The sequence below is a fragment of the Pinus tabuliformis genome, chromosome 4_1 (assembly GCF_031772625.1).
Source record: "Pinus tabuliformis cultivar Carrire ecotype Pingquan chromosome 4_1, CPIR1, whole genome shotgun sequence".
In the NCBI taxonomy this organism is placed as follows: domain Eukaryota; kingdom Viridiplantae; phylum Streptophyta; class Pinopsida; order Pinales; family Pinaceae; genus Pinus; species Pinus tabuliformis.
Window position 1 is genome coordinate 58,765,359 of NC_142303.1, and position 21,533 is coordinate 58,786,891.

Sequence of the window (21,533 nt, forward strand, 5' to 3'; positions counted from 1 at the left end):
TCGAAAATTCATCCCTTCTGTATTGTTTTATACTTTTTCGGACTTAAGGGATTAGATGACAAAAAAGGAATTTTGGAGTTACCTTTACGTTCCTTTTCAGACTCTCTAAAATTGAAAAGGACCGAGTTATCTTTGTCGTTAAACTCGTTAAAAAGAATAATAGCGACAAACTTGTCTATAGACGAGAACGAGTTTCACTATCGCTAGGCTCGTTAAAACATAGCTATGGGTTTGCCCGAAGGGAAAATTATAGAACAAGCATATGTTATCCTCCTCAAGCTTGACAAAAATAAAGAGGTACTAGTCAGCAATGACTGGGGAAAATTGGGAAGAAAACTTGAAGAAACTTTGTTGGTAGCAAGTCGCTCTTGAACATGACACTTCCACTCTGTGTCCGAGTCGGGTTGGGTTGTTTCATTCACCGGTCACATCACCATGGTCACGCCATACCATCCACATTTGGGGTTAATGCTACCAATCCATCACATCAGTGTCGCTGATATGTTCAAGAGAAGTCATTCAGAGAATTCACCTGTGTCTCACCCACTACCATACATTATACTCCATTCTTTCATGACCGCCACCCTGAACCTTATATCACCAGATCGTTTTCACCTCCATTAAAATCATTTGCTCCGTTCCGTGTCATTGATGTGGGATTCATTAAGGCCCTCCTGTGACAGATCACTTCTTGTCGACATCAGCTCATTATCCAAGAAGTTGATCTAGGAACACCCCATTCATTACTTTGAAGCTTGCATGCCTCAATGGCAAGTTTCTCACTTTTGGCGACAGGTTTACATCAATGGCCTTCGACCGAAAGATTTTGCGTGGTGTTCGACGCCAAGTCCTTTATTCACACCACGTGAATTGTACTACAGTACCTTGAGGGTCATTATCATTATCGGTGATTTCTCTCGCGCTTGTTAACAGCTTACATCATTGACTGGTAATCAAGCGATGTCTTTCCATGTTCGACTTTAGAACATTTCTCACATGGATCGACTTGTACTTTGAGTGAAGATCGGACGAGATTGAAGACCCCAAATTTAGTTTCATCCATCCGGGCTGCGATATATATTCAGGGAAATAAAGACATTAAATGTACATCATTGCTGCACAGATAATCATCCACTCAAAAGGATGATGGCTCTATCAGAATCATCAGTCTACACTCAGACAATTGTCTGTCCTATGTACATGGAAATGAATTTATAAAGCTGAGCATGGGAATGCCTGCCTCAGCTAGATCATGAAAATATTATGAAGATAATGTATTGTATTGTATCTTATTACAGGTCTCCTCTCAGCATTGAAAGAACTTCGGATCCTCATAATAAAGCATTTCGCCCGACATCAAAGGATTAACGACCTCATGCTTTAAGGGGCAACTGTTATAAACATTTTTGGGCCCTACAACACCAAGCATGAAATGTCCATAAACCAAGGGCTCCTAAGTCCCTAAAAGTGTTTTTCTAACCCCTAAAGGAACAAGGTCAATAGATTACAGCTTCTCCCAGAAGTTCTCCATGAGAAACTACTCAAAATTGGTCAAAACAGGATCATTTCAGCTGCTCCACTGGCTAGGTGCGTTGCATCTCACCTAAATACACTATGTGGGTGCATTGCATTTCAAAAATCCCTTCTGTGGGGTGCGATGGGCGAGAAATGACAAATGGCAGTGTCATTCCGCGAGGTGGAGAGGCAATGGAAGCTTCCAGAATCTTCTCCTGTGACACTTGCCTCACTGAATTTGACCAAGGATGAGTAAGAGACCATCAATCTCCAAGTGGAGGCAATAACTATCAGAGGGAGGACACTAATCAAATCACAAGCTGACTCATCCCCCTTACAGATATCTATATATGGATCCCTCATCCCAGAGATCCAGAGGCTGGAATTTTGCATATTGTAAGGAATTGTTGTTGGTTTCTTGAGACAAACATCAGATTGTTGGGTGATCTAAGCTTTGTTTGAGGTGAAGAGGGGCTTCTTTGCTGGGAGGTTGATACTGGGTCAGAACAACTGGTTGTAACTCCTCTTGGCTCTTTTCTTGTTTATCAATAAAAGCTATTCAAGTTTTCCTCCATGCTTTTGTGTCATTGATGCTTGCTACATTTGTATGGTCAATTTACATCTGATCCTAGATTGTTTATGATTATAGATCCATGTCTTTGTATAGTGCTATGCTTCTGTGATCTTACAGGTACTTTGTGAAGATGGGCGTGCAAGGGAGAAGGTAGTTGAGGACTATCAAAGAAGAGAGGGATCAAATCAGGAGATTAGCGCATGACAAAGGTTGGTCTTTCTGTTCCTCTCTATCTATAATTCATAAAGGAAAAACGAAAGTAGCTTTTCTCTGTTTGTTTCTAGGGCAGCTGTCACACCTTAGTAGGATAGAGCAGTTCTATATAGACACTTTTCCCTATAACACCCCTGTTGCCAAAATGAACTCTATCCACCTTGTTCTTTCCCTTGCTGCCTCTTTCAAATGGGAAGTCCATCATATGGATGTTAAATCTGCCTTCTTGCATGGGGAGTTGCATGAAGAAATCTATATGGAACAACCTATTGGCTTTATACAAACAGACTCCAGCCTTGTATGTCGGCTTAAGAAATCCCTTTATGGTCTCAAGCAAGCTCCTTGAGCTTGGTATGCCAAAATGGATAACTTTCTTTTAGAAAATGGCTTTTCTAGGTGTCATTCTGACAATACTGTCTACACCAAGAAAGTGGGCAAGTCTCTTGTCATTCTTGTTCTTTATGTTGATGATCTTATCCTAACTGGTAGTGATCCCAACCTTATAAACCATGTGAAGTCTAGCCTTAAAAGGAAGTTTGAAATGACAGACTTAGGACACTTACATTATTTTCTTGGTCTTCAAGTCTTGCAATCCAAGGAAGGTATTTCCCTTTCCCAGTCCAAGTATGCCTGTGATATTCTACGCCATTTTCACATGGAAGACTGTAAGCCAACCCCTTCTCCCTTTCAGTCTAGAGTCAAACTTTTAGTCACTTGTACTTCTCCTGAAGTTGATGCTACCTTATACCGTCAACTTGTAGGAAAACTTTTGTATCTAACCCATACTCGTCCTGACCTTTCCTTTGATGTTGGCCTTGTTGCTCGGTTTATGCAAAACCCACATGAAAGTCATTGGAAAGCAGCTAAAAGAATACTTCGTTATGTTCGAGGTACAGTTCTGTTTGGGATTCATTACAGTGCCGAAGCAGCTCCTCTATTGGTTGGTTTCACTGATTCCGATTGGGCTGGTGACCCTGATGATCGGAAGTCTACTGCAGGTTATGTGTTCACTCTTGGTTCAGGGCCTATTACATGGGCTTGCAAGAAACAAGGTTCCATTTCTCTTTCTTCAGCAGAAGTAGAGTATCGTGGTGCTGTAGAAGCTAGTAAGGAAGCCTTGTGGCTTCGTCAGATCCTGTCAGAGTTTGGCTTTCAGCAGCAACATCCGACTACACTTTGGTGTGATAATCAAAGTCCCATTCAACTATGCAAAGATCTAGTCCAACATCAGCGTAACAAACATATTGAACTGCACATGCACTTCATCAGAAAGCTCATCCACGACCATGTTCTTGAAGTGCAATATTGTTCAACAGATGATCAAGTTGCAGACATCTTTACAAAGGCTCTCACAGAGGCGAAGTTCACTAAACTTTGATTTATGGTTGGAGTTCAGGAAGTTGTCACTAAGGGGGGATAGGCTCTAGTGCCTCCTTCCTTCTCCTATTGTGTCATATTTGTAAATCCTTCAATCCTATCCCAAGTTGTTCTTAAGGGGGGATGTTAGGATATTCCGACACATAGGAAATAGTTAAGTATAACTTGGTCTAGTATAGAGTTAGGTAAAGTGTGTTTCTTTACTATGTACATTTTGTAACTTACAATCCGATGGTCACAATATGTAGTGATCCGACGGTTCATTCTCTCCTCGGTATTACCGACACTTGATCTGTGGCTTAACACTCGATTGGTCCATGATCTCTATTTAAAGAGCATGGAGGGTCATTTGTAGGTTAACCGTCCATGAGAGAAGCTTATGTAAATTTTCATTCTTTTATTAATAAATTGCCTGAAGTGGCTGCGTTGGCTCCGGCCGTGCACTGTTTCCCTCTTTGAGGGTTTTAACCACGTCAAAAGTACTGGTGTATTGATCTATGATCTGTTTGTGAGCGGTGTCCTTTGGTGTTCTGTCTGAGGAACTTACCCTGTAAATTCCTACAGTTTCCAATCCGTTAATGAGCTGAAAAGTACAAGCGCTCGACAATCTTTTCATATTTCGAGAGTCTTAAAAGAGCTTAAAGAGGACTCCACTTTGAGGAATGAGTGGTGTCTAGGATAGCAACTAGTTCCGGTGATGTTGGAACTTATCAAAACATGTTGATCTATGTGAAGAGGCTAGCTAATAAGACCACTCATTGCAACTATTCCTCAAAAAGGGTAAAACAACCAAGTGAAAGAGTACGATCGGCCAAGCAGATAGTGACGATGAAAGGAGAAAAACCAAGGCTCATCTGACAGAAGAGGCTGATAGAATGGAAATCACAAGGGTTAAAATGAAGATGGGTTCATTTTTACACAAGCTTGAACCATAAGGAACTATTCTTGGATTCAGTTTCATGTTTACACAAGCTTGAAACGAAAAACTATGCTTGGATTCATTTTTATGTTTGTACAAGCTTGAAACGAAAAACTTTGCTTGGAATTGGTTTACATGCCCCTAGCATGATGAAAGGGAGAGTCTCCTATAACCATATGGAAGTCACTGCGGTGAAGTAGGATTGTTATCCAACACCTACCTGGCTTCGTCCAAATAGGGACAAAGGTGAATGGGGTGCTTCCCTTCACATAACATACAGGGAAACTTAACTTTACCACTAGGTGCATGCCCCCCAAGCTTCATTACATTCACCTAAGTAGACTACTCGTGGGTATCAGGTGGATGGAATGAAGGTTCTTTTATGAGATCAAGTGAAAGACTCGACTGGGATTTTACGAGATCTAATCAAAGAATCAAATTGTAACTTTGCTCCAGGGGACCTTGTTTCATTTTTTAATGAGCTTAACACAATACATGGAACTCTGCTCAGATTCCTTGTTCCATTTTTTAACGAGCTTGACACAAGACAAGGAACTATGCTCATACTCCTTGTTTTGTTTCTTAACAAGGTTGATACAAGACCAGGAACTATCCTCATATCCTTGGTTTCATTTTTTAACGAGGTTGACACAAGACAAGGAACTATCCTCATATCCTTGGTTTCATTTTTTAATGAGGTTGACACAAGACAAGGAACTATCCTCATGGGAGTTGTTTCATTTTTTAATGAGGTTGACATAGTAAAAGAACTATCCTCATATCCTTGGTTTCATTTTTTAACGAGGTTGACACAAGACAAGGAACTATCCTCATGGGAGTTGTTTCATTATTAAAGAGGTTGACACAGTAAAATAACTATCCTCATATCCTTGGTTTCATTTTTTAACGAGGTTGACTCAAGACAAGGAACTATCTTCATGGGACCTGTTTCATTTTTTAATGAGGTTGACACAGTAAAAGAACTATCCTCATATCATTGGTTTCATTTTTTAACGAGGTTGACACAAGACAAGGAACTATCCTCGTCTTCTTGTTCACAACCCATAAGAGGTCATGACTTCCAAGAGGTTCTCATCAGATGGGAGAACAATGCTCTGGAAGGGATCATTAGAGAGATCTAGTTCCAATGCCCCTAGTACATAATGTAAAACATCACAGAATTGATCGTCTGTTGATGTAGGCACGGAACGGGTTGCCACATAATTGACCAGTGGCAGGGAAGATACCATTGGGACAAAAGGACCATCCAGGGAAGATGGTTGATTGGAAACCATATTTGGACTAGGAAATGAAAGTTGGTCAATGATGACAATTCTGCCTTCATGTAGGAAACAAATCACTCGAAAGAGTGTTGAAACAATAGTTCCCATGTCATAAACATAGTCACGCCCAAGAAGTAAATTGTAATCTAAAGGGCTTGGGACTACCATCACATTGATATAAACAATTTTTCCTCCCAAAGTAATAGGCAACTGAGGCAGGATCCCTAATGGTTGACTGGTTCCTCTATTAAAATCCAACAGATTCTTGGTAACAGGCATAAGTGGCGGCGAACCGAGCTCTTGCTAAGTAGTAGAGGAAAGGATACTCACTGATGCAACTTCATCTATAATAGTGTCAGGTACAATCATATTACAAACATGTACTATGATCTGGAAAGGCACATAAGAAGTAAGACGACATCCTACCAATCGATTCCAATCAAAGGAAGTGACCAGAATACTTGGAGGGGCTACTGTAGAAATGGGAGTATTATCCCCTTGTGTTACGAGAACGGGAGCATTTTCCTCCTGTCTTGATGGAACAGGAGGGTTGTCTCCAAGCTCATTAGAATCTAAAGAAACAAAAAGAACCTGAGTGGTATCATACTCACTCTCTTCGGGAAAGGTACGATTAACTGAAGGTGAATAGGGTCAACTACTACCTCGACCTGTTGATTTGGGTCGGGTATAGACTCATAGGATTCACTTTTAGAGAGAGTGGATTTGACCGACGGTTGATTTTGGTCAGTCAATTCATCAACTAGCGAAGGATTAAGGGAGAGTCTCCTATAACTAGATGTAAGTCGCTACAGAGTAGCAGGATGGTTATCCAACACTTTTTTGGCTTCATCGAGATAGGGACAAAGGTGAATGGGGTGATTCCCTTCACATAACCTACAGGGAAACTTAACTTTACCCTTAGTTCCATGAACTTTACTACCACTAGTTGATGGTGTGTCACCAGCATGATCTCGAGAAGTTGATGACACAGGATGAAGTGAACAAGAAGACCATTCTTCTAATATTTGAGGAATATCAGGACAATTTCGAAGAATATGGTCTCCTGCACAAACTTTGCATTGATATCGAACTTTGTGAGGCTTAACAAATGATTTCTACTCAAAGCAATTGTTGCTTGGTTGCCCCTCTGCTGAATTTTCTTCTTCTTCTTCTTCTTCCCTTTCTTCTTCTTCTTAGCCACTTGGTTACTAGTTCCAATACTTTCACCAGGCGGAGAGGAAGAAGGGAAGGAAGACACAACCGAGGAAGAAGGCAAAGGGTCAAATTTAGGATCAACTGGAGTTTGATTTTGTCTAGTTGGAGGAGTACTCGATTGCGGAGAAATCACGATATTTTGAACCAAGGAGGTTGAAAACAACCATACTAGCAAGCCAATGGTAAATCCCAGTAGGGATAATGTAGCCATATAAGGAGCACCAATATTTCCAAAAGGAGGAAAAGGACTAGGATTCCCATCAAAAGGAATTCCTTGATCGGTTGACTCCGAATTTGTCACCATATGTTTCAACCTAAGATAAACTAAGGAGTGAGCATGGAGGATGTTATCCACATTCAATTAATTTTATTTTAATCAAAGTAACATAAAAAAAAAAAAGAGGGATAATATAGGCAAAAGATTTACCAAGCAACTGTGAACTGGAGAATACCTCCTGGCGAACCAAGAAGTACAGGCAGGCAATCTCCCCGAATGTTGTGTTCGGTGTACCACAGTGTACAAGGTGGCCGACTCAGTTACATAAGGATGGATAGCAACCTAGTGTTTTCCTTCCATATATACCTGAAAGTACGTGGAGGCCCAATCTGTATTAGCGTTGTCTAATGCAAAACCACACAGTGAGAGCATTCCCATATACTTTACGTACTGTAACACTTCCCTATATACCCGAAGGTACGTGGATGAGCTACGATGCTCATGTACATGGAATGAGGTATCACACTCGCGATGTATTGCAGACAAGTTAGCGACAGCTACTATGTTTTAAGACTCTGGAACACGTCTCTAGCCTAGAACCACTAAATGTTTTTCATTAGGTGACAATGCTCCATTAGGTAAATTCAGATAAATTTTAAGTTCATCTTCTTTAGAATTTGTGTTTCAAGGTTCACCACGTGATGTATGTTTGCAATTCCTAAAATGCAACTAATATGATAAGCCTTATTTTCATTCAATTGAACAATGAAAACCTTAGCTAATAGGGATAGAGCAATTAGATCTTTGACAAAGAGCAAAGAGCACATCTAATGCAATTTCCCTAGCTATTCCTTTCAAGCATTCACAAACTACAATATGAACGATGCAAGTTTTTCTTTTCGATTCCCTTAATGTTATGTTGAACAAAAAAGGAAACTAATGCACATACAATCAATCAACCTTTAACAAGAATGAAGACTTTACGGCATTTTTATTTCAAAGGAAAATAAGACTTTTACGAAACTTTCTTTCGAACAAATATTAATTGACTATAATCTAACTTTGACTATGGATTGATAATGACAAAGAAAACATTTAAGAAACATTAATTAATCAATTCAAAGTAGGGTTGGAAAGAGGAAATACAAGTTGATTTCAGAGACATACTACAATCATTGATCTTTCAACAAGCATAAACAGAAGGAAATTTGGAGAAAAAAACCAATCCAAAGGTGAAAATTTTCCCTAAGGTGGATCAACGCAGGTCAAAGAGGGCCTAACTATGCTCCAGAACACTACCCCTCACTCAAGGGTGCTCTGCAGAGCACTGTCCCCTGACGAAAGCCTGCGCTGATTCCTGAGAGGCCACTCAAAAGTCAGCTAACCTCAATTTTTGACCAAATAACACTTCAAGAAGGTTGAAATACAATCAATGAAAGGATGTAAGGTCTGCTAGAGTGTCCTAGGATGTGGATAAGCTACTTGGAATGATGATCGTTCCCCAGTGGAGTCGCCAATTTGTTTTGGATAATTTGGTATCTACTGATAAATACTAATTCCCTAAATAACTAGCTATATCTAGAACAACTTTTTAAAGTGTTTTAGTCTTTTCCTATAAGCAATAGATAATATGAGAAGATGAGAAGACCTACTTGTAGTTCCGCTTTCCTCTTGTCTCCTTTGTATTGATCCCATCACTCCTTCCTGTACTTAATACGCTTGAGAAGTACCTGTAAACACAACAGAAAACAAAGAATCGATCAAAGCAAAAGATCTATTGAATATAAGTGAAAGGAATCAGATACAATTCACACATATAAGAATTATAAAACAATACAAACATATGGGAGAAAGGTTCAAACACTTTATTGAATAGAAGAAGGAATTACAACCATTGGTTTTTGATTCAAAGCCATTCCTCCAGCTTGGATCCCATCCACATCACATCAAAAGCATGAAAAACTTGTAGCATTACAATACTTGCTTCAAATCCAAATCTCATAGCAACATTATCTCCTTACAATTCAACATAATCCAGCCCCTGATCACTTAGATGAGTGGTCAATTTATAGGAAGATGAAGGAGTTTTTGTCATAAATGGTGGCATTGAATGGCCTTCCATACTTAGAATTAGTTCCATGGAGGAAGGGATGAGAGGATAGGATGCACCTTAACTCATTCCTCATCCATTTTCGAGCTCATAGGAGTTGATAAGTGAGGGAACCTTCTAGATGACTCGAAAAGATAAGAATATTCCCTAAACCCTATGTGAATTCCGCTCAATCTCGCCCAGCGTAGGTGAAAGGAAGCCTAAGTGCTCTGCAGATCACCCTGGCATGGACTTAATTACTCTGCAGCGCACCTTACATGGGCCTACCTGCGCTGGTCCATCTAGAGGCTATTTCTAGATGTCTTCAAGTCATGAAACTGTCTGGGAAGGAGGCATTCAAAGGGGTGACTTGTTTATGGCATGTAAAAACTGAAATTAGGGTTTGATGTGCTCTAAAACATTGATCTGGATGATGGGATTGATGTGCCCAAATGGATCTGTAACAAACCCTCCCAATATTCCAATTTTTATATCGTTTAGCCCATGTTGGAGCTAGAAACATCATAGCTAAATATCTTAGTAAATTTATTTTCCAAGGAAAGAAGACAAATAAAAGTCAATTTCATCTTGTCAATTGGACTAATACCCACAATCCAAATGTCCTTGAGATTTGGGCATGAGAGACCATCCTTAATGAATGTAGCATTGGTGGGGGGAGTTTCTTTGGCATCTAGTTAGAGAGAAGGAAGACTCGCGGAAAAATTCCTCCATAAAGAGTATATTGAGAGTAAAAGATAGTGCTTTATGGATTCATGTCAACTTCCCTATGGGGGATCCCAAATTTGGTGGCTTATGGTTATATTCCTCCCCCTAATAATATTCAAGCCAATGTGGATTCCATGGAATGGCTCTCTAATCAATTTATGGAATGACAACAACTTTAGATACCCTTTTTTTAGAAATAACTTAGCTTAATTACCTCATAAAAGTTGGATGGATTCTAATGGTATTTATTCTTTGGTAAATTTCTCAAGATGGGATAAAGATGGTGTTTCGTTTGGTTGGATTTTGGAAAATATTCCTCCTCACTTGGATTCACTTGTATATTCTCTTCTCTCCTATATCATAGGATGCACCCCAAGTCGCGGGGTGGAAGAGAATATTTGAAGTTGGGGAGACACGAAATTCTTGATGAATCCATTTTGTTTCTACATAGGCCTCATCTTTCCAACTAGATTTAGGATTCAAATGGGCTTCCTAAAATTAATATATTATTTTGGACCCTGGAGGAATAGAGGAATTAGCATACTCACGAAGCCTAGAAAGAGCTACAAATAACCAGGTAGAAACTTATATAGTCCTCCAAGGAATAAAATAGGCAAATTATTTAAATCTACAATAGTTCATTATTTTAGGAGAATCCTCCCTAATCATCAAAAGTCTTCATTTTCAATCTCCTCCAAGAGACGATAAACTAAAAATCATATTTAGGAGAATATCTATGGAGCTTGAATATTTATGGGAAATCAAGGTGTTTCACATCTTAGGCCAAAATAATAAGAGGGCTGATTTTTTTGGAAAATCAAGCCATTCAAAGTCATGTTGGAATAGAGTTTCGCAATGGTCAAGGTTCCAAGGTCCCTATCCCATGACTATGATTGCAATACTTCATAGCTTGAATCAAACGACTACAAGTAGCCCACGCAAATTCATGTGGCATTATGGAAATTTAATGAATTTGGCGTACAATAATTCCTTTGTAGGTAGGTTACATGGATTTGCAAGGGACACTTCAACACATTTGATAAATGATGTCAACTCAATGTTACTCGCCATGCTTTAGCCAATGCATGCATGATGCATCAGGCTAGGAGTTCAACACTCATCATTCAACTGGAGTCTTCAAACTAACCACTTCCTCGTCTTTGCATTTGTGGTATTTTGTCTAATGACAGGGGTCTCCCCCTACTTTTTTCTTGCACTTTAATCTGATACTCTCCTCACATTCTATCAATTCATTGCTCAAGTCTGATTTTATTCACAAGATGGCCTAGTCTCACAAGTGTAAGGCTTGGGATAACTTTCAAGTTCTGAAAGAAAAGTATGAAGAGATGTAATTAGAATTCCATCAATTGCAATTTTGGCATGCTCAATTATCCACTAATTGGTCTGCTACAATGGGCATTCTTCTCTCCCTTAGACAACAAATGCATCAGATGGAAGATGAAATTTAGGTACTCATTTAATCACAAACTACGGACATGCAACTCTTAAAGAAGCAGACGCAATCCCACGATTCTTCTACAAGCATTGATTTTCCTTCTCCACTAGTATTGGACTTGAATGTCCCTCCATAGCCATAATTTTCTCCAAGTTGGGACAATAACTTCCCCAATTAAAATGCATGCAAATTAACATCTACAAAAATTTGGAAGTTTACTATCTAGTTTATATTGTTAAGAATAAGTAAGAGGAAATATATAGGATTCTCTTATATATAAAATATGGACTTATGCATGGTCCACATAGTCAAGCAAACCCTCTCAACATTTTTGGAAATAATTCTTAGCTTGTTGTTGCGCCCTAGATGCAGTTTTTCATTAATATACATCTCAAGGTTATGATTAAAAGAAAATATTTATATCCAAATGTTTTGAATGAAAGAGTCTATCTTATGAAGACAAATGTTTGAGGAGAAACATTCTTTTTAATATAATAGGTTATTCCTTTGATCCCTCTATGATGAGATTTCTTGCTCCATGTTGACCACAAGATAATGCCTTCTATGTGAGGGCCTTTAGACTCATCATGCTCCCATGTTTCAACTAGAAAACAATATCAATTTCACTCAAGATCCAACTTAACATATAATGTTTATGCCAAGGAAAGTTGTGATAGTTCCAAAAAGCGATCCAAAGTGTCCCAAATTTCTATTTATTATTTCCCATATTTCTTCCTTTATCTTTTGAACTTTATTCCTTAACTAATCTTGGTATGTTGGAATGAGGTTTTCATTTATAAAGATTCCCAACTCTTATAAGTTTAAAGATTTACTGAATATCTCATATTTATTATCATTACAGCTTGCCTCCACATTAATCAAATATATCATTATGTCTGATTATTATGTCTGGCCTCTTCGCTCCTATAACATAAATTGTTTCAATTTACTCCTATAACATAAGTTGTTTCAATTTATATCTATTTTTCAAATATTCATTTTTATTGTCAACATGTCCTCATCTTTCTACTCTTTTATGCTAGTCATTATAAAATTTATTTTTTTTTATATTATTGATTCAACTAATTATATATTTAATAACTATTATCGTCAATATAGTATATATTATATAAAATATACAATTTAATTTACATATTTAATAATTATTTACTATTTTTTTAAATTAATAATTTTTATAAAATTTTAATAAACCTAAATTTAAGATGAGATTAATATCATGATATTTGCAAAAACAATAACATCACCTTAAAGAAAAAGAAGCAACGACGGCTGCAATAAAATAGTATAAAGAAATAATTTTACAAGTAAATTATTGTTCATATTTTTTGTCGAATCACATTGCTATCTCTGTCATAACTCACGTCATCATTTATTTTCCCACAACTTTTGGAAAATTTGAGAGACTTTCATCGCTCTTAATAACAAACTAACGAAATGTTTTGTGGTTTTTTACATTATAATTTTGAATCATAACCGAAGTCACGACATCGTACCTACATAAATACAAAATTATCCCTTTCAAAGGTTTGACCAAAAACAATTTATGCAAAATATCCAAGTGGCTATATGGACTATAATTTTTTTCTATGAGAAGGGAGTTGGATTAATGCTATAAATTAAGTAAATTTGAGTGAAATTTTTATAGATCGAAATTAATTATAATAATTATAAATAAAAAATTTAGAATTGAAGCTTAAGACTATACCTACTTAAATCCATATTTGATATATGAGATTTTTTCACTCATCTCTATGTGGGGTGGGTATTTCTTTGCATTTGAACTCATAATTTTTTAGGAACAAATACTTATTTTTAGGTTTATTCACATTATATAACAATTATATATAAATAATTAAGAACTAGATTGATGTATATAAAATATTGAAGTAATTTTTTATTAAGTTTCTATATATGATAGTTAAAGCATTTTAGCTCGAGTGGTTTGGTGAACAGTTCATTTCCGCAATTAATTGGGTTCAACAAATTTATGAAATAACTGTACCTTCTCCCACATTGCACAAAGGGAGGGTCCTTGTATGTTTCGCCTTCTGAGATTTTCCATCGTTAAAACTTTCACATGGATCAGTAGCACCCAGCAACAAGCATTTAATTTTGGGATATTATCCTTATGCCAAATCCTTTTTCTAGATTTTTGACGGGGGAGAGTGAGGGAGCCTTTTCAACAAAAGGTTGTACCCTTCTCTCACAAAGTATAGCCAAGACCTGCATGGATGCCATGAACGCACTTCTGTTGAGTCTTGAGTTAACGAAGCAAACCCTTTGAGAAGAGAACACAGAGAGTTCCAATGGGGAATTAAGTGAGTTGAAGGCATGAGCAGCTCTAGTCTAACGAAGCTCCCGTGCCATCCCAAGACGATATGTCTTTTAATCTTTCTATACCTTTGCTTCACATCTATTCCACAAGGTTACCTGCTCTATTATGCTCCATGGATAGCAAGGCCGACGAAATGTTGTCCTTCCATAAATTGATTCTGACTCCATTTCCTACTAATCATCCCAAATTGCAATTATGATGGGAGTTGTCGCTCTGTAGAGTTTCCAAATCTTTGATCCTCTACCTTCCCATTGAACATTTTCCTCCCTTAGTAGTCTAAATTTATGGAAGTATTTCTTTAAGAAGGCTAACATCCACCACTCTTTAGAATCTAATATCAATTTCCACACAATTTTTGCACCTAAGATAAGATTCATGAACATCGGATCTTTTATCCCCAATCCTCCAAATTCTTTTGGAAGGCGAACTATATTCCAGTTAATCAAATGGAACTTTCGATCACTATTTTTTCCACCTTGCCATAGAAAATTTCTAAGGATTGCTCCAATTTGAGTGAGGATGTTTTTTGGATCCAAGATTCCCGAGCAAAGATAGATTGGCAAAGTTGATAAAATAGATTTGATGAGAGTGGATTTTCCATCTAGATTTAACCACATTGCTCCCCGACCTTATATTTTCTTTTTGAGTTTCTAAAGGATTTCCTCCCAAACTTCCTTGAATGCTAGCCCTAAAGAAATTGGAATGCCTAAGTATTTGAAATTCCTCCATCCAATATTAACAAAGAAGTCCAATGTTGTATCAATCTCCTGCAAATGTGAATATGAACAATAACACCCATAAGTCTAACTCTTCATTTTATTTACCATACCTCCATACAAATTGAGATATACATCTAAGACTGGCTTGAACCTTTTGGCAATTATTTTTGATGCCCCTCCTAGGAATATTGTGTCATCAACAAACTGGGAATGATTTAATTCCTTAACATTTTTGGCAATACTTATACCCTGCAAATTGCCAAATACCCTAGCCTTCTCAAGATTCTACTTAGGCTTTCTCGCGCTATGATGTACAATAGTGGAGAAAGGCGAAAACCTTGCCAGAGACCTCTATATGCTTTGAAATATGGAGAAAACCTACAATCTATTAAAGGGGCAATCCAAGGAGACCTTATGTAGAATTTGATCCAAGAGATGAATTGACTAGAAAATCCAAGTTTTTCAACAATAATATAGAGAAAAGAATGACACACTCAGTCAAAGGTGTTTTCCATGTCAAGCTTGAATGGAAAACTCGACTCTCCCCTTTCCTTGCTTGAGTGTATGGCCTCCTGAACGAGGATAATGTTGTCTGGGATGTACCTTTGCTTAAGAAATCCACCCTGATTTTATTATATTAATCTCGGAAAAAACATCTTCAACCTGCTTGCAATAATCTTGGTAAGAATATTGTAAGACGCATTACAAAGCGAGATAGGAAAAAATCGAGAAAAATTCACTAGATTGGACTCTTTAGGTATGAGGGCAAGAAAGGAGGAATTTGTGTTTACTCCCACCTTGCATTTGTTCTTTGTCAATTTTATCATTCTTATAAGTTCTATTTTGATCTCTTACCAGAAAGATCTGTAAAAGCTAATAGGAAATATATCCGGCCTTGGAGCCTTGTCAAGATCCATGGACCAAATTACATAAGTTATCTCATTTTCTTCTATTTCCTTCACAAGTTGTTGATTTTATTCTTCTAATACCTTAGGGAGAAAGGGAAATAGGAAGCCTTCTACCTTGGATATAATAATAATTATTTTATTAAAATATTAATCATCAAAATCTAAAAAAAAAAACTCTAATATTTTTAATATAAAAATAATTTTTCATCTTAATTTCAAAATATTTATAATAATAATATTTATTTTATTAAAATATTAGTTCATCAAAATCTAGAAAAAAAATTCTAATATTTTTTAATATAAAAACAAAATTTTAAAATCAATCAATATTTTTTTTTTAATTTGAATAACTCATTTATAATAAATTAAAATTACTAATTAATGGTGTGTATGTTGTAGTAGTAGGGTTTATCAGAATAAACTTTTGCAAACAAGAGATATATTGAACTAGCTTAGAACCATCTTAACTCCAGATTTACCAAACTCCTAGAGGGAATAAATCTCTCAAAATACAAATCTATGTTGATTTTGAGCAACACACTAAAATATATATATTCCTCTTTGTTTTATATAGTATATACATAGTTGATATTGAAATATTTTATTTATGATTCACATTCTACACATTAAAATGTTAATACATGTCCCAATTATATTTAGAAGTAGAAAATATATATCCATAGGACTCTCTCTCATTATTTCTATCATAAATATTTTTTAAATGATATATATATATATATATATATATGATGATGATGATGATGATGATGATGATGATGATGATGGTTAACGTCCGCTGAGACCAAACATTGGTCTATCGGACCTAAAGAAACAAATTATTTATTTTGATTTAAGATTTTATTCCTATGCTCAAAAAGCTTGAAGAGAAGCCTCCCGAGCTCACTATAATTTTGACATTGTAAAAGGCTAGGAAGGTCAGTATTGTAACAAAGATTGTGAAACTGGGATCTAATGTGGCTGTACGCGGGGCACTCTAAGAGGAAGTGGTTTTCATCCTCGATGTTCCTATTCTCACATATATGGCAGATCCTTTCCATCCATGGCGTTTTAGGAACTGCCCAACGAACTATTTCACTATGGAGCTCATGAGAATTCGTTCTAATCTTTGCTATATTAATTTTCTTCTTTGAGCTAGTTAAAATAGAGAGATACTTTTGATCTTCTAAGGTGGGGTTAATGACCTTCTTATAATAACTTAATTTTCTTTTAGCCGCTAATATATATATATAACAAATAAAAAGATATATGTTAAATTCTATTAAAAAAAAATGTATTACAAATATCTCTAAAATAAAAACATATTAATGGAATAAGAACTCTCTCTCTCTCTCTCTATATATATATATAAATAAAATTAGCATTGAAATATTTTATTTAAATTTTAAAATGTAAAGATTGGCCTTCTCATATTTGAAAATAGAAGACATACATCTATAAGATTCTCTCTATATATATAATTATTTTTATTATAAATAATTTTCTAAATGTTACATGTCAACTCATATTAAAAAATCAATGTATTACAAAACCAATATATATATAGATATAATAAAAATTCTCATTTCTTTTAAATATATAAAATTTAACCATATGGAACGGATTTGTAAGGAACTGAAAGACACACAATGATGGGGCCAACCCACGTGGTCCCGCCTCACTTTAGCTGATGTGTAACCACACTACGAACCGGACAGTATAAGTTTGATTTGGTATTAATTTTAGTTTTGATTTACAATCAACTTGCTTGTACTGGGGCGGTCTTATCGGCGGACATCTCTCCTCCTCGGGATCCTGGCAAGCCTCCGCTTGGGTTTTCACCCTGTTCGCGCCTTTGGGGTTATTATTGTTACCCGGTGGTTTGGCTCTACAGTCTCTGCGATTTTTTTATTTGTTGTTTGATGTATGGTCTGTGGTGAGACACTATGCGGTCCCGGCCTGTTCGGTTGCTGTATAGCAAATGCTTGACTGCGTTCTATTGCTCCTGGTCCGGTTTGTTTGCCCGACGGTCTGGTGCTTTCCCGGTAAGTTTGACTCTGTTCGTTTATATACTTGTCTCTCTGCCGTTGGCACTTTCCACTGGTGTTGTCGTTTGTCTCGGTGTTGTCTGGTCGTTTTTTCTCAAAAGTCCATGGTCATTTGAATGTTATGAGTTAATGGCACTCTGGTTCACTCTCGGTTCGACAGCCTCCAAGTTTGATGGATTTCGCGGTCTACCCTGTTCGGCTCTCGGCTATTTTAGCAGGTATGCTCTCGTTCCCTGCTAGATTTCTTTACCACAGTTTATGTAGATTCTAATGGCTCGGCTCCTCTGTGAGCAGGGTTTGTTTGTTCGAGGGTTTCGCTTGCAGTCGTGGCTCACCTTCAGGTATGGTTACCTTCTCTTGTTCTCTGTTTCTTTTTTTCCTCTCAGTTTCTCTGGTTCCGGCTTTCCTTCAAGGGTTGGAAAATTAACCCTTCCTCCCTTCGTCTCTTTACAGGTGAAGCCGCTCACTGGGTCGAGGGCATTGGCGTCCGACTGTTCTGGTCACCTTCCGGGTAGACTTGTTCTCGTTTCTTGTCTGCATTAGGTTCTTGTACAGGTCATTGGTTTCGGTTGTTGGCTACTGTGGTGTATAGACCTAGCCGTGGCTTGAGTTCCTGACTTTTGTCAAACCCTAGGCTCATAAACTAGATAGGGTTTGAAGGCTGCGTTAACACTGTTTTGTATGCTGAGATGGACTGTTATTATGGGTATTTATGCTGAGATGAAATGTTATATATGTGCGGAAAGAAAACTTGTTCACCTTCAGTTTCGTTTGCATACCTTGTAACTGTGTTTGTCTGGCGCTGTAACTCGTGACCGGTGCTGGTCGGTGTCACTTCTCGTGTGGTTGTTTCTCCTTCTGCTGGTTCGTAGTCTGTCAAGAATTGTAATGGATTTCGTACATGAAATAAAATGAATTATTGACACAGCATGGAAATGTACAGTCTCTATTTTTCTGAGGACGCACGTAAGAGTTGTTTTTGTGCACTGAAATGAAAAATGTATTTATTTCTATTACTCTCTTTCTCTCCTTACTGCTGAACCCCTATGGGCTTGCTTTTCCTCGTTCTTGTACATTGTTTCCAGGCAGTTGGATAACTGCTGTCAGTTGTTCAATTATCAGTTACAACAGTTATTACATATTTGACATTTCTCTATGGCTAGCTTGTGCTGTTTTTTTCAATAGTAAATTACTGTTCAGTGACTAATGACTCTAACTACTATTACTATTCCTAATTAGAACTTGTTACAGTATTTTAGGCATTTTGAACAGAAACCAAAAAAAACAACAAATAATAATAAAACTAATTGAAAAATAAAAACGAAACAGACTTGCTGTCCGTTCTGCGAGCTATGTCCCCTGTCCTTCTCAGAAACCATGTCATCCTTCTTTCTAACTCTGCCCTGTTAACCAGATGCTCCTGCATCAGGCTTCCGGGGTAAAAGAAATTTCATGGATCCGTTCCATGAGCTCCTCCACCGAATAACCAGCCTTCTGAATCTGTGCTGCGTCGAGCCACTAGCTGTCCTCCACTGGATGGTCTCTCCACTTGACGAGGTAATGCAGATATTCCTTCCTGCGCGTCTTCTTGGCTACCTAGGTGCTAAGGATTCCTTCAATTTCATGGGTCCGGGCCGAAGGTAACTGTTTTTTCCAAGAACTGCTTTCTAACTGGGTGTCCTGTTCTGGCTGTACCGCTCTATCATCCTCTGCCTGGGCGTGATATGGGAACAGATCCGCCACATTAAAAATAGGTGATATGCCTATGTCCAGTGGCAGCTGAATCTCGTAAGCGTTGGCTGAAAATTTCCGTAGGATCTTGCATGGACCAATTTTCTTATATTTCAACTTGTTATATGTGCCTTTAGGAAACCGTTCCCGGCGCAGATGCGCAAGGACCTCGTCCCCCACATTAAAATGCACCTCTCGTCGTTTTGAGTCTGCTTGCTGTTTGTATTTCTGTACGCTGTCCTGCAACTTTAGTTTGACTTTTTCATGAAGCTTGCTCATGGCCTCTGCAAAATCTTCCCCATCTGCGCTTCTCCGTTCCAACTTTCCCAAATCTCGCAGTTCATGTATTCCTCGAGGATGCATGCCATACAAAATCTGGAATGGGCTAAGTCTGGTGCTACGATTGGGTGAATCGTTATAGGCGAATTCCACCTGGGCAAGAGCTCGATCCCATAATCGTGAATTTTCTCCAGTCAAACTCCGCAATAAATTCCCCAAGCTCCTGTTCACCACCTCCGTTTGTCCATCAGTCTGCGGATGATACGCCGAGCTGAAATTCAATTGTGTGCCCAACTTTTTCCACAAGGTGCGCCAAAAGTGTCCTGTGAACTTTACGTCCCTGTCTGAAATGATAGTTTTAGGTAAGCCATGTAATCTAACAACTTCTGTAAAAAACAGGTGTGCCACATACGTGGCATCACTGGTTTTCCGGCAAGGAATAAAATGAGCCATTTTTGAAAATCTGTCTACCACCACCATTACCGAATCATACCCCCGCTGTGTTCTAGGCAGTCCGAGAACAAAGTCAATGCTGACCGAGTCCCATGGCCTGCTTGGAACGGGTAGTGGTGTGTAAAGTCCAGTATTCTGACTGTGTCCCTTGGACAGTTGGCAGACTTTACACCGGTTTACCAATCTTTGTACATCCCTGCTCATTTTAGGCCAATAGTAAAAATGTCCGATTTGCTCCAAAGTTTTGTTGATCCCGAAATGTCCTGCTAATCCTCCACTATGCTTCTCCCGTACTATATTCTCCCTCATTGAACAGTCCGGGATGCATAACTGCCCACCTCGGAACAATAATCCTTCCTGGAAATTATAATCCAACCATGGGCTTGCATTTCTCAATACGGGATTTTGGCAGGCTTCAAAAGCTTCCTTGAAGTCTGGGTCCGTCTGATACAAATCCTTCAGATGTTCGAATCCCATCACCTGTATGCTGCTTTCCTATAGGAGCAAGGCTCTCCTGCTCAATGCATCTGCCACCTTGTTGGCTTGCCCACTTATGTGTTTTAACACAAAAGTAAAACTCTGCAAATATTCTACCCACTTGGCGTGCTTATGGTTTAACTTGTGCTGCTGCATTACATATTGTAATGCCGAATTATCAGAGAACAAAACAAATTCATTGCCCAGTAGGTAGTGTCTCCAATGTTTCAAAGCTTGGACCACTGCATAAAATTCCTTGTCATATGAGGAATATTTCTGCCGACTCTCATTTAGTTTTTCACTAAAGAACGCCACTGGTCTGTCTTCTTGACTGAGCACAGCGCCGATAGTTGTTCCACTTGCGTCACATCGAACCTGGAAAAGTTTATTAAAGTCGGGCAGTCTCAAGATTGGCCTCTCCATGATCTTCCGCTTCAAAAGCTGAAAACTGCTTTCTGCCGCCTTGGTCCAGCAAAAAGGTTGACTTGCCTTTTTGATGGTCTCTAACATTGGTGCGCAGATTTCACTGAAATTTTTAATAAATTTCCGATAAAAACTTGCCAGTCCATGAAAACTACGTACCTCAAACAAGCTTGTTGGTGACGGCCAATTTATAATTGCTGCTATCTTTTCTGGGTCCATTTTCAGTTCATTTTCTGCAACCACAAATCCCAAATAGACCAGCTCCTTCTGCAGGAAAGTGCATTTCTTCAAGTTTATCAGCAGTTTGTTCTGCTGTAACTTCTCTAATACCTTCCGAACATGTTGAAGATGTTCTCCCTTCGTTTTGCTGAAAATCAAGATATCATCAAGATAAACTATCACGAACTTGCCAATAAATTTCTTTAACATCTCGTTCATCAATCTCATGAAAGTACTAGGAGTGTTGCTTAATCCAAATGGAATGACCAGCCATTTGTACAGTCCCTCATTGGTTTTAAATGCTGTCTTCCATTCGTCTCCTTCCCTAATTCTGATCTG